This window comes from Elephas maximus, chromosome 18, assembly GCF_024166365.1.
Source record: "Elephas maximus indicus isolate mEleMax1 chromosome 18, mEleMax1 primary haplotype, whole genome shotgun sequence".
Classification (NCBI taxonomy): domain Eukaryota; kingdom Metazoa; phylum Chordata; class Mammalia; order Proboscidea; family Elephantidae; genus Elephas; species Elephas maximus.
Genome location: NC_064836.1, coordinates 44,598,512 through 44,622,616, shown reverse-complemented (window position 1 = coordinate 44,622,616; position 24,105 = coordinate 44,598,512). Strand labels below are relative to the sequence as shown.

Sequence of the window (24,105 nt, the reverse complement as noted above, 5' to 3'; positions counted from 1 at the left end):
TACAACGGGGCTCCATTCTGATGACTCCTTCATAAGTCCGGTTCTGGTGTAAGTCGGATACCTCTTTTTTTTTTTTTCCATTTTCATAGCCTGCTGTACTGCAGTGTTTTGTATAGCAAATCATGGCATCGAACATATGCAAGTAAACACCTGAGAATAACATCAGTAAATTACACACTGCAACATTGTATATAGTACATATTAGTAACCATAAGATGAACAAAAACAGTCCTAAAAGCGGTTCACTGTAGCTCAAACACATCATAAGTCAGGGACTACCTGTATATAAAACAAGTAAATAAATGCAAAACAAAACAAAACCTATTAGTTATTATTTCCTGTGTTACCTAAACTGTTCATTATTTTTATAACTTTGTTATTGTGGTTGTTAGGTGACATTGAGTCAGCTCCAACTCATAGAAACACCGTGTAGAACAGAATGAAAGTTTGCCCAGTCCTACACCATTCTCACAATAGCTATATTTGAGCCCATTGCTGCAGTCACTATGTTGATCCATCTCATTAAGGGTGTCCCTCTTTTTCACTGACCTTCTTCTTTACCAAGCATGATGTCTTTCTCCAGGAATTGGTCCCTTCTGATGACGTGTCCAAAGTAAGCAAGTCGAAGTCTACGCTTCCTCACTTCTAAGGAGCATTCTGTCTGTATTTCCTCCAAGACAGATTTGTTCATTCTTCTGGAAGGCCATGGTATATTTAATATTCTTTTCCAATACCAAAATTTGAATGTGTCAATTCTTTGGTCTTCCTTTTTCATATCCGGCTTTCACATGCACATGAGGTGATTGAAAATATCATGTGCTTGTTTTTTTTTTTGTTTTTTTTTTTGAGTCAGGCACACCTTACTCAGCAAAGTGACATCTTTGCTTTTTAACACTTTAAAGAAGTCTTTTGCAGCAGATTTGCCCAATGTAATACACATTTGACTCCTTGACTGCTGTTTCCATAAGCCCTGATTGTTGATCCAAGAAGAATGAAATCCGCAACAACATTAATTTTCTCATAATTTATAATGATGTTGTTCATTGGTCCAGTTGGCAGGATTTTTGTTTTCTTTATGTTCAGATGTAATCCATACTGAAGGCTGTAGTTTTTTATCTTCATCAGTAAGCGCTTTAGGTCACCTTCACTTTTGGCAAGCAAGGGTGTGTCATCTGCATATCTCAGGTTGTTAATGATGCAACATTCTTCATCATATAGCCCAGCTTCTCAGAATCCTAGAAAGAAGAGGTTCAATAAAAAGTAATTTGAAAAATGCAGAATAGATAAGTGTCATACATTGAATTGTGCCCCCCAAAAGTATCTGTCAACTTGGCTAGGTCATGATTCCCAGTATTTTATGATTGTCTACAATTTTATCAACTGATGTGCTTTCCCTACATGTTGTAAATCCTATCATTATGATGTAATAAGATGGATTAGCTGCAGTTATATTAATGAGGTCTACAAGATTAAGATTGTCTTAAGTCAATCTCTTTTGAGATATAAAAGAGAGAAGAGAGCAGAGAGACTAGGGACCTCATTCCACCAAGAAAGCTGCACCGGGGGCAGAGCACAAACTTTGGACCTGAGGTTCCTGCACTGAGATGCCCCCAGACCAAGGGAAGACTGATGACAAGGACGGTCCTCCAGAGCTGACAGAGAGAGAAATCCTTCCCCTGGAGCCGACACCTCGAATTTGGACTTCTAGCCTGCTAGATAGTGAGAGAATGGATTTCTCTTTGTTAAAGCCATCCACTTGTGGTATTTCTCTTATAGCAGCACTAAAAAAAAAAGATGACTAAAAAAAAGACTAAAAAAAAATTTTTTTTTTTTTTTTTGACAGTAAGTATTAAAGTTGCCCTTTGGCTAAAGATGGGTTCAAATCCAAATAATAACAACAGAGCAAATTTCTGGGGTAAGAATAAATCAAATTTTATTAAAATCAATTTTAATTAAAATTTTATTATTAAAGATTTTACTACTCAGGCTTCTAAATTTTGACATTTTGTGCAAGAATAATTATTTCTCATCATGATAAACATTTATAAATGCTTCTTTGGGCACAGCAGTGCACATTGTGATACTAAGCATATGCTTAATGTTAACTGAGGTCAGGGAAAAAAACAAAATCGTTTTTGGCTCTGATATTATATGTTGCTGCTGTTGGTGAAATCACCTCAAGTCATTCTGAGTTACTTCCTCTGTAATATAAAATAACAATATAAAGATTTATGTCTTCCATGTTTGGTGTCAAAGAGTCAATTAATGATGATAATGCAATCTCACTGAAACAACTCCACAAATTAAAGTTTTGTGCAATGTTGAAGAAGAAGCCTTCTGATTATTTTCAGAAGCAGATTTAAAATATTATCCCTCAAGAGATGCACTTCTGGAATGGCAGAGTACAGCCTTTCAAAAATAGGCTCTTCCATGTAAGAAATGAGAACACCAACAAAAATTGTCAAAAATCACCTTTTTTCAGAAACCTAGAAATTAACCAAAGCCTTATAATAACCTGGGGGACATTTATCAAAAAAGATGTCTAAATTTTTCTAAGAACAGTAAGCTTTGTGGCATTTTAACTGGCCCTATTTCCATCCTTTTTTTTTTTCTATTTCCATCCTAGAAAGCCCTGTTTGCACAGTGGTTAAGTGCTTGGCTGCTAACTGAAAAGCTGGCAGTTCAAAAGCACCAGCCACTCCACAGAAGAAAGATATAGCGGTCTGCTACCATAAAGATTTAAGACTTGGAAACCCTATGTGACAGTTCTACTCTGTGTTATATAAGGTTGCTATGATCCGGAATCAACTTGATGGTTTTGGTTTGGATTTCCATCCTTTTATTCCCACCTCCATGGTAGCCTAGAAAATCAGCAAGCCTAGCAAGATAACTGTTACAACCAGCAGCCTAACAGTCACTGAAGTGGGCAGAATGGTTTGGAACATCCCCAGAAGACTCATTCCCAGAGAAATGTCAATATTTGACCTTAGATACCTCTCTGAAAAGCACACTCAAAGGGTTTGTCTTTATTTAACTTGATTTTAAGAGCACCCTGGAGCCCTGGTGGCACAGTGGTTAAGAGCTATGGTGAGCTACGGCTGTTAACCAAAAAAGGTTGGCAGTTTGAATCCACCAGCCACTCTTTGGAAACCCTGTGGTGCAGTTCTACTCTGTCCTATAGAGTCACTATGAGTTGGAATCGACTCAACAACAATGGATTTGGAAGAGCATCCTCAGTGACCAAAGATTTTTTCTCAGGGCATTTATCAAAAACAAATTACAGAAATTAATAATTTAACATTGTCACTGTCTGAGGTAGTAATATCAGTTGAGGTAAACAAAAAGCTGATCAAGAAAAAAACTTAAAAGAAAATTCTTGGGAATGAGATTTTGATATGGGACTTTAGAAGGCTCTGATATATTTTGGGAAACCTAAAAGGAAACCCACATGTGCAGGGTTGTGTTTATACACAGAAAATATCTGAAATTATCATAATCTCTTAACTCTGTCTGATCTTGAGGCTCTGTGAAAAGATGTGAAGGCTAAGGCAGAGATGTAAACTGCTGGAGTGCTAAAGGAGTGCCTCAAAACACACAGAGAACCCCTTGGCAAATGCTGGGAGACATGGTTCAAAGGCATTTAAGAATATCTCTGTAAAATCATTAGCTGAATACTAACTCACTGAGCAGAGGCTTCAATGGCTACACATGACAAAGAATATAGATTTTATAGAAGTAGTTGAGAAAAATCATTAAACAAACTAAAACAACAGCAAAGAACAACATTAACAAAGTCTGGGGAACAGGGTCAATCTGAGTTCCAGTGTTGCCATATTATATTGTTTAAAATCCTCATTTTTCTATAAAAAATTATGAGAGATGAAAATATAAAGGAAAATACAGCAAATACCCAGGAGAAAAAAAGCAATCAATAGAAAAAGTTTGTGAGGAAGTCTAGATGTTGGACTTACCAGATAAAGTGTTTAAATTAGGGATAAGTATGTTCAAAGAATTAAAGGAAATCATGTCTAAATAATTAAAGTGTGAATGATGCCTCACTGAATAGAAAATATCAATACAAAGTTAGAAATCACACGAAAAAAAGAAAAAATGGAAATTTAGGGGTTGAAAATGACAATGTGAAATAAAAAAATTTACTAGGTATGCTCAACAGCAGATTTGAGATAGCAGAAGAAGGAATAAGTGAACTCTAAGTCGATTTAAATTAATCTGTATCAGAATTAGAAAGGAAAAAAAAAAAAAAAGAACTAGAAGAAGTGAACACAGTCATAGAGACCTGCAGGATACCATCAGGTACGCCAACATACACATAATGCAAGTCCAGAATTGCAGGAAAGACATAAAGAGGATGAAAGAATATTTGAAAATAAAATGGCTAATAATCTCTGAAATTTGAAAATTTGAAGAAGGTATTAATTGCACATTTAAGAAGCATAGGAAAAAAAAAAAACTTAAAGAAGTCTACATCTAACCACATCATATTCAGTCCAAGGCCAAAAACAAAGAAAGAATCTTGAAAGCAACAACAGAAGAATGACTCATGTACAAAGATAATATTGACAGTTAAATTCTCATCGAAAACTATTGAGGTCAAAAGACAGGGATGATATAGTCAAAGTGCTGGAAGAAAAAGAGTATCAACCAAAACAAACCTTCAAAAATGAAGGCAAAATTAAGACACTTCCAGATAAACAAAAGCTGAGAGCATTTGCTCCTTACAGACTTACTCTACAATAAGTACTAAAATAATTCTCCAAACTTCAATGCAAGGACACCAGACAGGAACCCAAATCTGCGTGAAAACATAAAGAACACCCATAATGTTAACTGTATAAATATAAAAGAAAATGTAAGTCTACTTTTTAACACTTTTAGGCTTCTTTGTGATTTAAAAGACAACTACACAAAAATAATCATTAAAAGGTGTTGATAGGATTATAATGTACAAAGACATAATTTATATGAAAATAATAGAAAAAAAGGGGGAGGAAATGGAACAATATGGGAGCATTTTTTTTAACATACTGTTGAAATTAACTCAAATCATAGTTGAAAGTAAAATGATTGAAAAACACACTGGACAAACAATAACCAAAAGAGAGCTTGAGTGACTACAGGAATATAAGAAAAAACAGTCTAAGAAAAGAAAAAAATGTTGCTAGTGACAAAGAAGGACTCTTTATAATAATAAACGGATCAATCCTCAGTAAGGCATAACAACTATAAACGTATATGTACCTAAAAAAAGAACCCCCAAATACTGGGAACAAAAACTGACAGAACTGAAGGGAGAAATACACAAATCAAAAATAATAGTTGCAGACTTTAATACCACTTTCATTTATGGGTAGAATAACTAGTCTGCAGCTCAAAAAGGAAATAAAAGACTTTAACAACAATATAAACATATCGGATATCTGTAGAACTGTCCACTCAACAGCAACAGAATATACATTCTTTGTAAGTGCACATGGGATATACACCAGTATAGACCATATGTTGGCCCATAAAACAATATTCAATCAATGTAAAAGCATTGAAGTCATGCAAAGTATGTTCTCCGACAACAATGGAATGGAATTAGAAAACAGAGGAAATCCAGAAAATTCACCAATGTGTGGAAATTAAACAACACCTTCTTAAATAACCAATGACTCAAAGAAGAAATCACAAAGTAATTTATATTTTGAAATAATGGAAATAAAAACTAAATATACCAAACCTTACAGACACAGCTAAGACAGTGCTTGAGGGAAATGTATAGCTGCCAATGCCCATATTAAAAAAGAGGAAAGACATTAAATTGGTAACATAACATTTCACCTTAAGAAACTAGAAAGAGAAGAGCAAACAAAACCCAAAAAAAGCAGAGAGAAGGAAATAATAAAAATTAGAGAAAAAAAATAAAGTAAAATAGAAATACAACACAGAAAATCAACAAAACCAAATTTTTTTATTTCATAATATCAAGAAAATTGACAAATTTTTGGCTAACTGATCAATAAAGAAAGAAGGCTAAAATTACAATAAGCAGGAATGAAAGAGGCGACATCACTGCCAATCTTAACAAAATAAAATAAATTATGAAGTAATACTATGAGCAATTGTATACCAACAAATTAGATAACCTAGATGAAAAGGAAAAAATTCCTAGAAAAGAATAAACTGCCAAAACTATCCCAAGAAGAAATACATAATCCAAATAGACCTATTACAAGTAAAGAGATTAAATTGGTAATCAAAGAACAATCCACGAAGAAAAGTCCAGGCCCATATGGCTTCAATGAAGAACTTTACCAGATGTCTAAAAAAATAATTTACACCAGTCTTTCACAAATTTCCAGAAATTAGAAGAAGAAGGAATACTTGCCAACTCATTCTGACCAGCATTACCCTGATACCAAAAGCAGGCAAGACCTTATTTGAAAAGTAAACTACTGACCAATATCTCTTATGAATAGAGATGAAAAATTGTCAACAAAATAATAGCACACCAAATACTGCAACATATATAAAAAAAAGAATCCCCTCCTATGACCGAGTGATATCTTTACCAGGAATTCAAGGCTGCTTGAACATACAAATATCATACAGTAAAAGTATAATAAGCCATATTAGTAGAACAAAAACTCCACGATCAACTCAATCGACTCAGAAAAAGCATTTGATAAAATCCCACACCCATTCATGATAAAAACACTCAACAAATTAGGAATAGAAGGTAATTTCTTCAATATGGTGAAGGTCAAGTGCAAAAAAATCCACAACTACAACATCATACATGATGGTAAAAGATTTAATGTGTTTCTCCTAAGATCATGGGCAAGACAAAGATGTCTACTCTTGCCACTTCTATCTAATATTGTACTAGAGGCTCTAGCCAGGGCAATTAGGTAATTAAGAGTAATAGAAGAGGCATCCAGATTGGAAAGGAAGGAGTAAAATTACCTCTATTCACAGATAACACGATGTAGAAAATCCTAAGGATACACACACACACACATACACACACTCACACAGAATTGTTAGAACTAATAAATGAGTTCAAAGATCAATGAAAAACAAAGACCAAGGACTTAAGTATGGATTACACCTCTGCATAAAGAAAACAAAAATCCTCACAACGGGACCAATAGGCAACATCTTGATAAATGCGGAAAAGATTCAAGTTGTCAAGTGTTTCATTTTACTTGAATCCACAATCAACACCTACGGAAACAGCCGTCAAGAAATCAAAAGATGCATTGTATTGGGCAAATCTGCTGCAAAAGACTGCTTTAAAGCATTCAAAAGCATTGATGTCACTTCAAAGACTAAGGTGCACCTGACTCAAGACATCACGCTTTCAATCACCCCATATGAATGCGAAAGCTGGATGATGAATAAGGAAGACAAAAGAAGAACTGATGCCTTTGAATTATGGTGTTGGTGAAGAATATTGAACATATCATGGACTGCCAGAAAAATGATCAAATCTGTCTTGGAAGAAGGACAGCCAGAATGTTCATTAGAAGCAAGGATGACAAGACTTCGTCTCACGTACTTTGGAAAGGTTATCAAGAGAGACCAGTTCCTGGAGAAGGACATCATGCTAGGTAAAGCAGAGGGCGAGTGAAAAAGAAGAAGACTCTCAACAAGGTGTATTGACACAGTGGCTGCAACAATGGGCTCAAGCATAACAAGAATTGTGAGGATGACCCAAGACTGGGCACTGTTTCGTTCAGTTGTACCTAGAGTCTCTATGATTCAGAAACAACAGTAAATGAGCTTAGCTAGGTTTCAGGATACTAGGTCAACACAAAATACTAATTGCATTTCTATGCGCTAACAATAGACACTCTGTAAATGAAACTAAGAAAACAATTCCATTTATAATTGCATCAAAAAATAAAACACAAACAACTTTAACAAAAGAAGTGAAGACTGTACACTCAAAACCACAAAACATCAATGAAATTAACAAACAACTATATATATGGAAAGACATCCAGGTTCATAGATTGGAAGACTTGATGTTGTTAAGACGGCAATACTCCTAAAATTGGTCTACAGATTTAACACAACCTCCAATAGAAATTCTACCAAAATCCTAACTGCCTATGATTTTTGCAGAAACTGACATGCTAAGTCTCATATTAATATGGAAATACAAAGGATCCAGAACAGCCAAAACAATTTTGAAAAAGAACAAAGTTGAAGCACCCACTCTTCCTGATTTGAAATTTATTACAAAGCTAGAGTAATCACGGCAGTGCGATATATGTACATATATCAAATAGAAATGAAAGTTCAGAAATAAACCCATATGTTTATTGTCATTTGATTTTTGGCAACGGTGTCAAGGCAATTTAATGAAGAAAGAATATGTTGTAATAAACGATGCTGAGAAAAATACATATCTACTTGCAAAAGAAGGATGTTGGACCCTATATCACAACATACACAAAAATTAACCCAAATTGGACCATAGACCTAAATTTAATAGCTAAAACCCAAAACTCTTAGAAAAAAACATAGGAGTAAATCTTCTTAATCTTGCATTGGGCAACAGTTTCTTAGACATAACTTCAGAATTACAAGCAATATGAAAATTAGAAATTTTTTGTACCTCAAAAAAAAAAAAAGTTTTTTTTTTGAGGTACAAAAAACCTCAAAGGGTATCATTAATTAAGGGAAAAAGACACCCATGTAATGTGAGAAAATATCTGTAAATCATATATCTGATAAGGGACTTGTGTCCAAATTTACAGTGAACACCCACAAAATTCAACAATGGAAAAATGATTCAATTAAGATAATCAACACAAGATTTGGATAGATATTCGTCCAAAAAATATATAAAATGCCCTAGAAGCACATGAAAAGGTGTTCAACATCATTTGTCTTAGGGAAATGCAGATGACAGCCATAATGAAATATCACTGTACACCCACTAGAATGGCTAAAATAAAAAAGACAGACGATAACAAGTGTTGGTTAGGTTGTGGGGAAATTAGAGTCCTTATACATTGCTGATGGGACTGTAAAATAGTGCAGCCAATTTGGAAAACATTTCGCAGTTCTTGAAAATGTTAAAACATAATTGCCACGCTGTTGTTATTGTTAGATGCTGTTAAGTCGGCTCTGACTCATAGTGATCTTATTGATAAGAGAATGAAATATTGCTCTGTCCTGCACCATCCTTGTGATCATTGCCATGTTTGAGCCCATTGATCTGGTTATTGTGTCAATCCATCTCACTGAATTTCCCTCATTTTCAATGACCCTCTACTTTGCCAAACATGATGTCCTTTTCTAATGATTGGGCTTTTCTGATGACATGTCCAAAGTAAGCAAGATGAAGTTTCTGAGTCTCCATCTTTGTTTCTAAGGAGTATTCTGGGTGTCCTTCCTCCAAGAGAGATTTGTTTATTCTTCTGGCAACCCACGGTATATTCAACATTCTTTGCCAACACTGTAATTCAAATCCATCAATTCATAAGATGCAAAAAATTGACAAATAACACTGTTTAAGCAAAAATCAAATACATAACTTTTCTTATTTAGTTAAATGCTATAAATGATATTTCTGTATTTAACTATTTGAAGTTCATAATCGCTATGAATAGAATATTAACAGCTTTTATAATCGTCATTAATTGCTGAAGTATTTTACCTTTGAAATAATATCTATTTCAACTGATTGATGGATTGTCAACATAGAAAATATGTAAGGAAATTTTTTACTCCAACTTACATTTAGAATGTTCACCTATAATGAATATTCAGATGTCAAAAATACAGCCAATTTGTATACTCCTCTGTGTTCCTGAAATTTGTTGGATGTGATGATAATCTGTGTGATCAAATGATCTCTGATAACACATTAACTGGAGATGAGAAAAATGATCTCATTCTAGGCATTCACTATTTGGTATCACAGAACGTGGAAGCCAAGGTCAAGGCTAGCCAGGTACTTGTGGCAATCATCAAGACCTAAGATGAGACTGGAACATACAAATAAAGCACACATAAAAGCAAGGTTAATAGTATCTTCCAACACTCTTTCAGAATATGTCAGTCCTTGACTAGGCTACCGGGAGGCACCAGAAAAGCTGTGACCTTTACAGTTTGCCTGAAACAAATACGCAAGCACAGCAAGGTGTTCTTAACGTTCTTTACTTAAGGTTGCCAAATCATTAGTATTTATTTTCTTGGAAAGTCACAAAAATTTTTAAAATAACATCAGCCTTCTCTTTTTCTCTTACAAATTCAGTTTCAAGGGACGACAATATCTTCAAACTGCAATAGAACGTTTATAAACTCATCTTTTCCACATTTTGTAACTGACTTTCTATTGTATTTCATTTAGTTATTCAAACTGAATTGTTCATATCAACTGCCCTATTGAAGTAAATGCCTGCAGAATGTAACTTGGATTTGGTGCTAATTTATATTCATGTTGGACAAGTTGGAAAATTCAGGATTATTAGTTATTAGGTTTTCAAAGAGATAGTGAAAAATGTGAATCTCTGTATTTTATAGTTTTTAATATACTTTGGAGAAGGATTTATTTTATATCTTTTATGTACCTTGTTGGTGTTGGTGTTAGCTGCCCTGAGTCAGCCTTGACTCATGGTAACCCCACGTACAATGGCACTAAACACTGCTCAGTTTTGTGTCATTCCCACGATTGGTTGCAGAAAGTTGTTATCTGTAGGATTTTCACTGGCTGCTTTTTGGAAGTAGATCTCCAGATCCTTCTTCCTGGTCCATCTTAAGCTAGAAGTTCCACTGAAACCTATTCAGGATCATAGCAGCATACGACACTCCACTGATGTATGGGTTGTGGCTACACACGAGGTGCATTGGCTGGGAATTGAACCCAGGTCTCCTGCAGGAAGGCAAGAATTCCCTACTGAACCACCAATGCCCCCTTGTGTACCTTAAATACATGCTAAATTCCCATTCTGTCACCAGTTCTGTCCTTTCCTTATGTTGTCCACTTCATGACCATATATCCCTGCAAATGTAGCATTTCTATCGATGTCAAAGCAAGCTCTAAACCATGATGCAATCTGCAATTGGTAGGGCTAAATACAAATCTATTATCATGTTTCATCATAAACATCTTTTATTTCAAACATTGTCGATACTTAAAGCAAGGAGGGAAAAAATCCCAGAGAAAACTATATATTAAAATATTTGAACCACAAAAGTGAACACATGGGGAATATATCTATTTAAGTGTTTTGTCAATACCAGTTTTAGTGTTGCTACTGGGCTTTATAAAATTTTTAGAACCTAGATTTTGTTTTAGCAGAAGTGGAGCTACATTGAAGTTTTTGTTATCCATTTGGAGATGAGTGTTCTTAAAAGTCTGATTATCCCTTGAAAAGAATTTGAGTTGTAATTTGCCCCCATCCCACCACCCCCTACTCACCCAAGAGTATTCACATAGATTTTCCCATTCTCTCTTTTGAATCCCACACAAGATGTATCCGTTGTGACCTGTTGCCCGCCAGAACTCTTCCTGAGATGCCTTAATCATATTTCCTTTGGCATGGAGTAACTCTGAAAAGGATATGGGATGAATACAAAAAACATTCATAAGTTTTTACAAAGTAAACCCACAGGTTTGTTTTAAAAACAAACAGTTCTGTTTCAGGAAACTCTTGCCATTTCAGTAGAAGTTATACAGGAAAAACATTTTGGATAGCACTATCTTGTTCCCTGTCAAAACATAACCTTTCATATTTACTCTTTTTAAGGAAAATGTATATACAGAGATATATATAGATGTATCTGTATATCTCTGTTATATATGTATGAGCATACACACACACAGAGAGATGAGCCTGTGTTTACAATAATACTGTCTCAGCAAAAAAAAAAATGAAACACAAACGCTGAACAAATACATAAGGATTAAATCAGAGTTTAGAAAAATAATTCCCAGAAATTCCAAAGCCCTGAAGAAGCACCCTTAACCTTATACAAAACATGATTAGCTCCACAGTGACCAACTGAGCTTCCTAGCAAAGCAGAGTGAAATAAGTCATATTAAAAAAAAAAAGGGGGGGCGGAGCCAAGATGGCAGACTAGGCAGACGCTACCTCGGATCCCTCTTACAACAAAGACACGGAAAAACAAGTGAATCGATCACATACATAACAATCTATAAACCCTGAACAACAAACACAGACTTAGAGACAGAGAACGAACTAATACGGGGAAGCAGCGATTGTTTCCAGAGCCTGGAGCCAGCGTACCAGTCAGGTACGGCACAAGCACAGAGAGCTGCCCCACCCCCCTGAACTAACCCCGGGAGGGGGACCAGCCGGTTCCGCGGGCAGCGTGGGACGCAGCCGGTAGGAGAAGTCCCCGGGAGGCAGTGACTGATCTTGGAGCAGAAAGAGCAGCATCCGAGCCGGGGAACCGTCCCGCAGGGATTTGGACTGCACGCAGGTACGCCATAAACACGGAGAGTTGCTCCACCCCCCTGAACTAACCCCGGGAAGGGGACCAGCCGGGTCGTGCGGGCGGCGTGGGACGCAGCCAGTAGGAGAAATCCCCGGGAGGCAGCGACTGGTATTGGAGCGGGGAGAACAGCGTCCCAGCCGGGACACTCGGTCACCGCACAAGCACCGGGAGCTACTCCACCCATCTGAACTAACCCCGGGAGGAGGCCCAACTGGTTCTCGGGGCGGCACGGCCACGTGGCTGGAGGGACGAGAAGTCCCCGGGAGGCAGCGACTGATTTTGGAGTCGAGAGTGCACCGTCCCAGTAGGGGAGCCTTGACGCTGGGCGTGGGGCTGGAAGCGGAGGATCTGACCGTGACTCCAGCGGGCCAGACCCCCCGGGGGCAATCTCCACACACCAGCACACATAGGCGACGCGCCCCGCGGGAATCTCAGATATAATAGTCATTCCAAGCAAGACAAGCAACTCTGGCTATATTCTGAGGTGCTACTCTCCTATCTCTCTGTTCCCTCCCCCACCCTCCCCAGGCGGCTTCATTAACATCTGAATAGCCTGAGCCAGAGGGAGAACTCTGATAGGGATCTGACTGCATTTTTTTTTTAGCGGATTTTCTGGAAAAATTAGTTTCCCAGTGATGGCTCGGAGACAACAATCCATACCAAACCACTTAAAGAAGCAGACCGTGACAGCTTCTCCAACCCCCCAAACAAAAGAATCAAAATCTTTCCCAAATGAAGATACAATCTTGGAATTATCAGATACAGAATATAAAAAACTAATTTACAGAATGCTTAATGATATCACAAATAAAATTAGGATATCTGCAGAAAAAGCCAAGGAACACACTGATAAAACTGTTGACGAACTCAAAAAGATTATTCAAGAACATACTGGAAAAATTAATAAGTTGCAAGAATCCATAGAGAGACAACATGTAGAAATCCAAAAGATTAACAACAAAATAACAGAATTAGACAACACACTAGGAAGTCAGAGGAGCAGACTCGAGCAATTAGAATGCAGACTGGGACATCTGGAGGACCAGGGAATCAACACCAACATAGCTGAAAAGAAATCAGATAAAAGAATTAAAAAAAATGAAGAAACCCTAAGAATCATGTGGGACTCTATCAAGAAGGATAACCTGCGGGTGATTGGAGTTCCAGAACAGGGAGGGGGGACAGAAAACACAGAGAAAATAGTTGAAGAACTCCTGACAGAAAACTTCCCTGACATCATGAAAGACGAAAGGATATCTATCCAAGATGCTCATTGAACCCCATTTAAGATTGATCCAAAAAGAAAAACACCAAGACATATTATCATCAAACTCACCAAAACCAAAGATAAACAGAAAATTTTAAAAGCAGCCAGGGAGAAGAGAAAGGTTTCCTTCAAGGGAGAATCAATAAGAATATGTTCTGACTACTCAGCAGAAACCATGCAGGCAAGAAGGGAATGGGACGACATATACAGAACACTGAAGGAGAAAAACTGCCAGCCAAGGATCATATATCCAGCAAAACTCTCTCTGAAATATGAAGGCGAAATTAAGATATTTACAGACAAACACAAGTTTAGAGAATTTGCAAAAACCAAACCAAAGCTACAAGAAATACTAAAGGATATTGTTTGGTCAGAGAACCAATAATATCAGGTATCAGCACAACACAAGGTCACAAAACAGATCCTCCTGATATCAACTCAAATAGGGAAATCACAAAAACAAACAAATTAAGATTAATTAAAAAAAAAAATACACATAACAGGGAATCATGGAAGTCAATAGGTAAAAGATCACAATAATCAAAAAGAGGGACTAAATACAGGAGGCATTGAACTGCCATATGGAGAGTGATACAAGGCGATATAGAACAATACAAGTTAGGTTTTTACTTAGAAAAATAGGGGTAAATAATAAGGTAACCACAAAAAGGTATAACAACTCTATAACTCAAGATAAAAACCAAGAAAACCGTAACGACTCAACTAACATAAAGTCAAGCACTATGAAAATGAGGATCTCACAATTTACTAAGAAAAACGCCTCAGCACAAAAAAGTATGTGGAAAAATGAAATTGTCAACAACACACATAAAAAGGCATCAAAATGACAGCACTAAAAACTTATTTATCTATAATTACCCTGAATGTAAATGGACTAAATGCACCAATAAAGAGACAGAGAGTCACAGACTGGATAAAGAAACACGATCCATCTATATGCTGCCTACAAGAGACACACCTTAGACTTAGAGACACAAACAAACTAAAACTCAAAGGATGGAAAAAAGTATATCAAGCAAACAATAAGCAAAAAAGAAGAGGAGTAGCAATATTAATTTCTGACAAAATAGACTTTAGACTTAAATCCACCACAAAGGATAAAGAAGGACACTATATAATGATAAAAGGGACAATTGATCAGGAAGACATAACCATATTAAATATTTACGCACCCAATGACAGGGCTGCAAGATACATAAATCAAATTTTAACAGAATTGAAAAGTGAGATAGATACCTGCACAATTATAGTAGGAGACTTCAACACACCACTTTCGGAGAAGGACAGGACATCCAGTAAGAAGCTCAACAGAGACACGGAAGATCTAATTACAACAATCAACCAACTTGACCTCATTGACTTATACAGAACTCTCCACCCAACTGCTGCAAAATATACTTTTTTTTCTAGCGCACATGGAACATTCTCTAGAATAGACCACATATTAGGTCATAAAACAAACCTTTGCAGAGTCCAAAACATCGAAATATTACAAAGCATTTTCTCAGACCACACGGCCATAAAACTAGAGATCAATAACAGAAAAACGAGGGAAAAGAAATCAAATACTTGGAAAATGAACAATACCCTCCTGAAAAAAGACTGGGTTATAGAAGACATCAAGGAGGGAATAAGGAAATTCTTAGAAAGCAACGAGAATGAAAATACTTCCTATCAAAACCTCTGGTACACAGCAAAAGCAGTGCTCAGAGGCCAATTTATATCAATAAATGCACACATACAAAAAGAAGAAAGAGCCAAAATCAGAGAACTGTCCCTACAACTTGAACAAATAGAAAGTGAGCAACAAAAGAATCCATCAGACACCAGAAGAAAAAAAATAATAAAAATTAGAGCTGAACTAAATGAATTAGAGAACAGAAAAACAATCGAAAGAATTAACAAAGCCAAAAGCTGGTTCTTTGAAAAAATTAACAAAATTGATAAACCATTGGCTAGACTGACTAAAGAAATACAGGAAAGGAAACAAATAACCCGAATAAGAAATGAGAAGGACCACATCACAACAGAACCAAATGAAATTAAAAGAATCATTTCAGATTATTATGAAAAATTGTACTCTAACAAATTTGAAAACCTAGAAGAAATGGATGAATTCCTGGAAAAACACTACCTACCTAAACTAACACATTCAGAAGTAGAACCACTAAATAGACCCATAACAAAAAAAGAGATTGAAACGGTAATCAAAAAACTCCCAACAAAAAAAAGCCCTGGCCCGGACGGCTTCACTGCAGAGTTCTACCAAACTTTCAGAGAAGAGTTAACACCACTACTACTAAAGGTATTCCAAAGCACAGAAAATGACAGAATACTACCCAACTCATTCTATGAAGCCACCATCTCCCTGATACCAAAACCAGGTAAAGACATTACAAAAAAAGAAAATTATAGACCTATATCCCTCATGAACATTGATGCAAAAATCCTCAACAAAATTCTAGCCAATAGAATCCAACAACACATCAAAAAAATAATTCACCATGATCAAGTAGGATTTATACCAGGTATGCAAGGCTGGTTTAATATCAGAAAAACCATTAATGTAATCCATCACATAAATAAAACAAAAGACAAAAACCACATGATCTTATCAATTGATGCAAAAAAGGCATTTGACAAAGTCCAACACCCATTTATGATAAAAACTCTTACCAAAATAGGAATTGAAGGAAAATTCCTCAACATAATAAAGGGCATCTATGCAAAGCCAACAGCCAATATCACTCTAAATGGAGAGAACCTGAAAGCATTTCCCTTGAGAACGGGAACCAGACAAGGATGCCCTTTATCACCGCTCTTATTCAACACCGTGTTGGAAGTCTTAGCCAGGGCAATTAGGCTAGACAAAGAAATAAAAGGTATCCGGATTGGCAAGGAAGAAGTAAAGTTATCACTATTTGCAGATGACATGATCTTACACACAGAAAACCCTAAGGAATCCCTCAGAAAACTACTGAAACTAATAGAAGAGTTTGGCAGAGTCTCAGGTTATAAAATAAACATACAAAAATCACTTGGATTCCTCTACATCAACAAAAAGAACACCGAAGAGGAAATAACCAAATCAATACCATTCACAGTAGCCCCCAAGAAGATAAGATACTTAGGAATAAATCTTACCAAGGATGTAAAAGACCTATACAAAGAAAACTACAAAGCTCTACTACAAGAAATTCAAAAGGACATGCTTAAGTGGAAAAACATACCCTGCTCATGGATGGGAAGACTTAACATAGTAAAAATGTCTATTCTACCAAAAGCCATCTATACATTTAACGCACTTCCGATCCAAATTCCAATGTCGTATTTTAAGGGGATAGAGAAACAAATCACCAATTTCATATGGAAGGGAAAGAAGCCCCGGATAAGCAAAGCACTACTGAAAAAGAAGAAGAAAGTGGGAGGCCTCACCTTACCTGACTTCAGAACCTATTATACAGCCACAGTAGTCAAAACAGCCTGGTATTGGTACAACAACAGACACATAGACCAATGGAACAGAATTGATAACCCAGACATAGATCCATCCACATATGAGCAGCTGATATTTGACAAAGGACCAGTGTCAATTAACTGGGGAAAAGATAGCCTTTTTAACAAATGGTGCTGGCATAACTGGATATCCATTTGCAAAAAAATGAAACAGGACCCATACCTCACACCATGCACAAAAACTAACTCCAAGTGGATCAAAGACCTAAACATAAAGACTAAAACGATAAAGATCATGGAAGAAAAAATTGGGACAACCCTAGGAGCCCTAATACAAGGTATAAACAGAATACAAAACATTACCAAAAATGATGAAGAGAAACCCGATAACTGGGAGCTCCTAAAAATCAAACACCTATGCTCATCTAAAGACTTCACCAAAAGAGTAAAAAGACCACCTACAGATTGGGAAAGAATTTTCAGCTATGACATCTCCAACCAGCGCCTGATCTCTAAAATCTACATGATTCTGTCAAAACTCAACCACAAAAAGACAAACAACCCAATCAAGAAGTGGGCAAAGGATATGAACACACATTTCTCTAAAGAAGATATTCAGGCAGCCAACAGATACATGAGAAAATGCTCTCGATCATTAGCCATTAGAGAAATGCAAATTAAAACTACGATGAGATTCCATCTCACACCAGCAAGGCTGGCATTAATCCAAAAAACACAAAATAATAAATGTTGGAGAGGCTGCGGAGAGATTGGAACTCTCATACACTGCTGGTGGGAATGTAAAATGGTACAACCACTTTGGAAATCTATCTGGCGTTATCTTAAACAGTTAGAAATAGAACTACCATACAACCCAGAAATCCCACTCCTAGGAATATACCCTAGAGATACAAGAGCCTTCAAACAAACAGATATATGCACACCCATGTTTATTGCAGCTCTGTTTACAATAGCAAAAAGTTGGAAGCAACCAAGGTGTCCATCAACGGATGAATGGGTAAATAAATTGTGGTATATTCACACAATGGAATACTACGCATCGATAAAGAACAGTGACGAATCTCTGAAACATTTCATAACATGGAGGAACCTGGAAGGCATTATGCTGAGCGAAATTAGTCAGAGGCAAAAGGACAAATATTGTATAAGACCACTATTATAAGATCTTGAGAAATAGTAAACCTGAGAAGAACACATACTTTTGTGGTTACGGGGCGGGGAGGGAGGGAGGGTGGGAGAGGGTTTTTTATTGATTAATCAGTAGATAAGAACTGCTTTAGGTGAAGGGAAAGACAACACTCAATACATGGAAGGTCAGCTCAATTGGACTGGACCAAAAGCAAAGAAGTTTCCGGGATAAAATGAATGCTTCAAAGGTCAGCGGAGCAAGCGCGGGGGTCTGGGGAACATGGTTTGCGGGGACTTCTAAGTCAATTGGCAAAATAATTCTATTATGAAATCATTCTGCATCCCACTTTGAAATGTGGCATGTGGGGTCTTAAATGCTAACAAGCGGCCGTCTAAGATGCAGCAATTGGTCTCAACCCACCTGGAGCAAAGGAAAATGAAGAACACCAAGGCCACACGACAACTAAGAGTCCAAGAGACAGAAAGGGCCACATGAACCAGAGACCTACATCATCCTGAGACCAGAAGAACTAGTTGGTGCCCGGCCACAATCGATGACTGCCCTGACAGGGAGCACAGCAGAGGACCCCTGAGGGAGCAGGAGATCAGTGGGATGCAGACCCCAAGTTCTCATAAAAAGACCAAACTTAATGGTCTGACTGAGACTGGAGGAATCCCGGCGGCCATGCTCTCCAGACCTTCTGTTGACACAGGACAGGAACCATCCCCGAAGACAACTCATCAGACATGAAAGGGACTGGTTAGCGGGTGGGAGAGAGATGCTGATGAAGAGTGAGCTAATTATATCAGGTGGACACTTGAGATTGTGTTGGCAACTCTTGTCTGGAGGGGGGATGGGAGGATAGAGAGAGAGGGAAGCAGGCAAAATTGTCAAGAAAGGAGAGACTGAAAGGGCTGACTCAAGACGGGGAGAGTAAGTGGGAGTAGGGAGTGAGATGTATGTAAACTTATATGTGACAGACTGATTGGATTTGTAAACGTTCACTTGAAGCTTAATAAAAGTTATTAAAAAAAAAAAATACGCCAAAGGAAATGGATTGGATTTGGGTGCCATGTAGGCAGTTTGGTCACATAGCTATGTGGTTCAGAAACTATAATTCTTTTACTAGTGGGTAAAATTTTCCAATGGAGAACCAACTAAAAGACCCATTTGCCAATTCTAATCCTCGGGTTGGCCATAAGTAGAAGTCTGGCAACTTTCTTCCAGGTTCTTCTGGAATTTCTTTTAATAAATCAACAAGATAGTACTCAAGTATCTTCTCTAATTCAGAGACTCAAAATGCATGATTTTTAACATCAGGACAAAACTATGGAAGACAATTAAAAAAAAAAAAGATTATCATGGTGCTGGCAAAATTAGATGTCCATCTGCTAAAAAAATGAAACAGGACCCATACCTCACACCATACACAAAAACTAACTCAAGATGGATCAAAATGGATTTAAATATAAAATGATAAATATCATGGAAGAAAAATAGGGACAATGCTAGTGGCCCTAATACATGGCATAAATATAATAACGAACCATAAATAACAATGCACAAACACCAGAAGATAAACTAGGTAAGTAGAAGCTCCTAAAAATGAAACACTTAGGCTCACCGAAAGACTTTACCAAAAGAGTAAAAAGAGAACCCACAGACTGGGAAATTTTTTTTGGCTACAACACATCCAACAAGGGTCTAATCTCTAAAATCTGTAATATACTTCAACTCCTCAATAACAAGAACACAAATAATCCAGTTTAAAAAATGGGCAAAGAATATGAACAGACACTTCACCAAAGACATTCAGGCAGCTAACAGACACATGAAGAAATGCTCGCAATCACTAGCCATTAGAGAAATGTAAATAAAAATTACAATGAGATACCATCTCACCCCAACATTACTGGCACTAATCAAAAAACACAGAAAATGACAAATGTTGGAGAGGTTACAGGGGATTGGAACTCTTATGCACTGCTGGTGGGAATGTAAAATGATACAACCACTGCGGAAAACGATACGGCACTTCCTTAAAAAGCTAGAAATAGGAATACCATTCAATCCAGCAATCCCAGTCCTAGGAATGTGCCCTAGAGAAATAAGAGCCGTCACATGAATAGACATATGCACACCCATGTTCATGGCAACATTAGTCACAATAGCAAAAAGATGGAAACAATCTAAGTGCCCATCAACAGATGAATGGATAAATAGATTATGGTACATACACACAATGGAATACCATGCAACAATGAAGAACAACAATGAATCTGTGAAACAACTCACAACATGGATGAATCTGACGGGCATTATGCCACATGAGATAAGTCAAACACAGAAGGACAAATATTGTATGTGATCGCTATTATAAAACCCGAAGAAAAGTTTTACACATAGAAAAAAAAATCTTCAATGGTTACAAGGAAGGGGATGGGTGGAGAGGTGAAATCACTAACTAGATAGTGGTGGTGTTGTTGTTAGGTGCCATCAAGTCAGTTCTGACTCATAATCAAAAAAAAACCCAAACCCACTGCTATTGAGTCAATTCCGACTCATAGCGACCCTATAGGACAGAGTAGAACTGCCCAATAGAGTTTCCAAGGAGCGCCTGGTGGATTTGAACTGCCAACCTGTTGGTTAGCAGCCATAGCACTTAACCACTACACCCCCAGGGTTTCCTTCTGACTCATAGCCACCCTATATACAACAGAATAAAACACTGCCTAGTCCTGCGCCGTGTTCACAATCATTGTTATGTTTGAGCCCATTGTTGCAACCACTGTGTCAACTCACCTAGTTGAGGGTCATCCTCTTTTCCACCAATCCTCTACTTTACCAAGCATGATGTCCTTCTCCAAGGACTGGTCTCTCCTGATAACATGTCCGAAATATGTGAGGCAAGTCTTGCCATCCTTGCTTCCAGGACCATTCTGGCTGTATTTCTTCCAAGACAGACTTGTTTGTTCTTCTGGCAGTCACTCCATGGTATATTCAATAATCTTCACCAACACCATAATTCAAAGGCATCAATTCTTCTTTGATATTCCTTATTCATTGTCCTTATTCATTGTGCATGCCTATTAAGCAATTGAAAATGTCATGGTCACCTTTTAGTTAAATAACAGATTGGCTCATAAAATAAAGAATATTACCCACGAGTAATGAACTCCTTTAAAAAATCATCTATATGAGACTGAATGGTCAAAAATTACTCTAAATGAAAGATGAATAGGTAAGAGGACAGGGAAACTAGAGTACTGGAAATGGTACAACCAGAACAGAATGAATGGGAATGGTGACATATTGTAAAAAATGTAACCAATATCACTGAATAATTTGTGTAAAAATTATTAAGTGAGAACCTAATTTGCATGTGTACTTTCACCTGAAAAACAATAAAAATTTTTTTTTCAAAAGTCTGATTTTGAGTCCCTTCTTCTGTATCCCTCTGGCATTCAGTGTACACCATAATCATTGCACTACTCACCACATAATACCTATTACAATATAATAAAACTAAACCCAGTGCCATCGAGATGATTCCGACTGATAGCGACCCTATAAGACAGAGTACAACTGCCTCACAGAGTTTCTAAGAAGTGCCTGGAGGATTCGAATTTCCGACACTTTGGTTAGCAGCCGTAGCACTTAACCACTGCAATCTCTTTGAAGGCGTAGGTTATGTCTTCTCTATTCTTATATATCTAGTGCATGACTCATAGCAGTGTTTCAGCGTTTGTCGAATGAATGTATGAACATAATGTCACAGAAAGACAAAGTGTATCGGAACTGCCATCAATGATATGCCCATCCTGAACCTAACCCTGTGCTAGACACTTAGGTATTTTACTCATTTATCAAATCAACACAATGAAGTGACAATTTTACAGATAAAGATGCTCAAGTTTAAAAAGATTAAATACCATGCTCTGGCCCTAGCAACTGATAAGTGATGGAGTTTGACCTTTAAATTCAGCAGTTCTTGATTCCAAAGATCATTGTTCTCTTTCCCAAACTCTTCTGCCTCAAAGGGGTAGAAATTAACAAGATTATTCAAAAAGAGCAAGCTTCTATAGAAATGGCTAAGTATTAGCTCTGCATCCTTAACCCTCATATTTGTTATTTCTCTTTTATCCCTGTGTCATAACTACCTTTCTAACAATTTCCCACCTTTTGATATAGGATAATTTATTTGACTCATACTTGGATTCTCTCCCCTTTGAAAGCTCATCAGAATCCCATCCTTCTACTAGTTTTTAATAGACTTCAAGTACAGAGGGCTGACTAATCACAGCACTCATTTCATGGTATAGTCTCATTATTAGCCCACACAAAACACCATTCTTGTTTCATTTATTCATCCCATTATATTCCCCTAGCCTATGCCCTTCTCCCTCCCAAACATGGGCAAGTATTCTAATAGGTTTAATGTGGTTTTGTTTGCATGTGTCGTTTCAAAATGTATGTTTTTTGGTGCACATATATTTTATATTTACATAAATTATTTTTACTGTATATCTTATTCTTTTTAGTTTTTTTATGAAACACTCCATTTTAAAAATACATCTATGTTGATATGTATGCATTAATACATTGCTACATGGTGAGCATCTCATTTTCTACTAGAACCACCTGGAAACACCCTCACCTCCTGCATCTGTCCTCTTTTCCAAAGCACATGGAAACCAAATAAATGCAAAGGACATCAATTCATTGTTACTTCACCTTTCACCATTAGAGGTTAACTAAGTTATTTTAGTTGTTGTGGGTGCCATCAAGTTAATTCTGACTCATAGTAACTCCATGTGACAGGGCAGAACTGCCCATACGGTTTTCTTGGCTGTAATCTTTAGAGGAGTAAATCACCAGGTTTTTCTCCTGCAGAGCACTTTGAAACATTCGAATCTTTTTTTTTTTTTTTTGAATACTGCTAACCTTTCAGTTAGCAGCCAAGTGCTTAAACATTTTACCAGCAGGGCTTCTTATTTAGTATGTATTATTATGAAATACCTTGAATGTCCTTATACTACACATTCACGTGTTCATATTTAGGGATCTTGTTAAGATTTAGCTTGAAATACAATATACAGCCTGAGGTGGAGAAAATATAATGAATCTGGAAGAATAAAATGATATGAATTAGAATTGAGTTAGGGAGCAGATAAAAGTATCAAAATTTTTTTTTTTCTTTTTTTACTAGTGGTGAAAAATGACATTCACTTTGGAGACAAGGAAATATTGTCATTTAAGCAAGATTTGTAGATTCTTCTTATAATATCTTTAACTTCTAACCCCTTTAAAAAGTAAATTTATGGAGCACTATGATTCACTTATTTTAATTTAATTTTGATAACAACTCAACAAGCTATAGGTTATTATCTGAATTTTATCAGTAAGGAAACTGAGAATGTTGAGTAATGTGCAAAAGTCGTAGAGCAAAATCGAGGCAGAACCAAGGGTTGGATAAGCACAGGCTTTGATCAGAAATAGTCAGCTCATATTTCAAACTCTGCTATTTATCAGTGTTCTGACATTTGTCAAAGTTATCTACAATCTCTGATCCTCAGTTCCTAATCTATAGAATAAAGTCCTCATTTCCTACCTAAGGAATTGGCAGGAACATTAGCGATAGTATATACAAAGTGCCCAGCACAGTGTCTGTCACACGATTGGCACTTATTATTTATTTATTTGTTATTTATGTATTGTACACCCCCAC

The 24,105-nt window shown here is 36.8% G+C and overlaps 1 long non-coding RNA gene across 1 annotated transcript; it reads right to left on the bottom strand.

Annotated features, from left to right (window-relative positions):
- Positions 1–1,219: 1,219 nt before the first annotated feature.
- On the bottom strand, positions 1,220–21,247 carry LOC126061528 (uncharacterized). Its single transcript, XR_007513821.1, has 3 exons — positions 21,180–21,247; positions 11,444–11,574; positions 1,220–1,235 (listed from the first exon to the last, which is right to left on the bottom strand). It is a non-coding gene; the product is annotated as an uncharacterized LOC126061528 (long non-coding RNA).
- Between the last annotated feature and the right edge of the window lie 2,858 nt (positions 21,248–24,105).